Genomic DNA, 2,635 nt, shown 5'->3' with positions numbered 1-2,635 from the left:
GACAATCAAACTTGTCGTTTTGAACATTTTAGGTTTGTATATAGTAGGTTTGGTTTTAGGGCTCTTGCTGAACTTTCTCACCCACTCTATATCTAGTGAGATAATAAAAGAGAATTTTGGACGTTTTTATCTCTTCAAATATCGACAATCAAACTGGTCGTTTTAAATATTTTAGGTGTTGATATAGTACGGGTGTTTTTTTTTTTTTAGAGTCTTGCCGATCTTTCTCACTCAGTCTATAATTAGCGAGATAAAAAAAGAGAATTTTCGACTTTTTTATTTTCTATTATCGACAATCAAACTTGTCGTTTTGAACATATTAGGTGTTGATATAGTAGGGGTGGTTTTTAGGGGTCTTTCAGAACATTCTCACCCGCTCTATAATTATTGAGATAAAAGAAGAGAATTTTTGACTTTTTTTTCAAATATCGACAATCAAACTTGTCATTTTCAACATTTTAGGTGCGGATATGTTAAGGGTGGGTTTTAAGGGTCTTGCCAAACATTCTCACCCACTCTATAATTAATATGATAAATAAGAGAATTTTTGACGTCTTTATATTTGCAAATATCGACAATCAAAATTGTATTTGGCATGTTTGAATAATGGGTGATTTGTAAGGGTAGTTAACCCCCTAAAAATAAACATTTCGTAAACTTCTTCCGATGGAACATCATTTTTTGTCATCCTACATGATTTGGACAAAACAAAATTCGGGGGAAGAAATCTTTAATTTCGTTCATATAAACGTTCGTCACTTCAAGTACATGTATTAAGGACGATAAACTATGTAAGCGCATCTAATATCACTTTTAATAAAAGAAAATAGATTAAGAAACTGCAATGCAGTTATTATTAGTTATTAGTTATTAGATCTGAGGTAACAAATAAAAACAGCGCGTTAAAATGATAGATCAATAGAAATCATGGTCAAGTTATCCAATCTGGCAACCCTGCAAGACTTAGCCCTTTAAGAAAAAGCTGACCTGTGTTTTTGTAAAGGCTCTTTCACACAGTATCTAGCCGGCTTGGGCTGGCAGCCGCAATCAAACTATTATGTTTTTATTAAATAATTACTTGGCTAATTGACAATTTTGTAAAAATAAATATACAGGTGAACTTTCTAGATTAACCCTCTTTTTCTAGGCCCTATTCTAATTCTGAGGGCCATAGTCAGCTCAATGCCATGCACAAAGTCAAAATTCGAACAGACCCCTTTTTCTACTGTTTGAGATAGAAAGAGAGGTCCGTTCGATTTTCGACTTCGAAACAGGATCGGAGCCACACACACACTGCAGTAACTATATGCAGGGTTGCGAAGCGACACGTCACTCGAGGTTTTCCACGTAAATTACCGAAATGAAGTAATTTCACGTACAAAACTGTAGAAAAACGGTAAATTACATGACAAAGGTCGCGGTTGTCTGTTTTGAACTTTTGAATTTCCTAGCACGTGACATAATGTTCTTCATACCTTAATTAATTTGAGGATTCTAGATATTAAACTGACAAACGGTTACAATAATGAGAAAAAAGATTTCGGCGAGGATTCCAGACAACCCAGGGAAAGCCCTAAGTTTTGAGAGAGTGAAAGCAGAATTTAACAATATAGACAAAAGTATAGCTAAGTGCCTGTTTTACGATAAACTATTGAGGAACAGTCGTTATAAACGCCTTCTAGGCCATAGGTATGTAAATAGTGTTGAATTATTATCAATTTTTGCAATTGTATTATGTATTATATTTATTATAATACATCAATTATATTCTAATCTACACTCGAAAGAATTTTTCATAAATTAGTACACGTTCAAATAACTTTTAAGATTATAATAAATCAATGACGTGTAGATGTATGTGCTTCATCTGAAAAAAAAAAATAATAATTTTTGATCGCGAAGTTAATACCAATAAAAAGGTATCTTTATAACTATATTAAATTGAGTTGCTTTTTCCGTGAATTATATTTTTTTTTCATTTTTAGAAAATTATACTATTAATGTTTAGATGTTGGACTTCAATGAGAATTTAGATTTAAATATAATTTGAATTTCGTTTTTCCCCTATAAAAAACTCGTAATTAATCAATTAATTTACAATAATGAAAGTTTAATTTGTCATACAATTACTCGTTATTCATAAAATATTTTTAGATCATATCATTTTACTTTAAAACCACTAATTATTGATTAGTGTTATTGACATTGTTGTAGTCATCACTGATAAATGTTCACTGTTATTTGTTTATTTCTTTTTTTCAGGAAACTTTTCCTTTTCATCTTGAATTAATTTGTAAAATTTTCAATAATAATTGAAAAACGACCGGCAAACACACGTCCACAGTCCACAAACCACACGAAGAGGTTATGTACTTATATCAGATCAGACGAATCACAGCCATCGAAATATACGCAGGTTTCACATCAACGTAATTTACATTAATTTACATAATGTAGAAAACTTCGGACGCAAATTACGTGGTAAATTAAAGTAGAAATCCACGTAAATTACCTTGAGTAAATTACGTACCCAACCCTGACTATATGTCGTTGAAATAGCTCGTCACTTACTAACCCTGAACATACATGTCGGTGTCGGTAACATAAAGAATTTACCTATTTTAATATAATAAAA

Source organism: Belonocnema kinseyi, chromosome 4 (genome assembly GCF_010883055.1).
Source record: "Belonocnema kinseyi isolate 2016_QV_RU_SX_M_011 chromosome 4, B_treatae_v1, whole genome shotgun sequence".
NCBI classification, from domain to species: domain Eukaryota; kingdom Metazoa; phylum Arthropoda; class Insecta; order Hymenoptera; family Cynipidae; genus Belonocnema; species Belonocnema kinseyi.
This window is presented reverse-complemented; position numbering follows the sequence as displayed.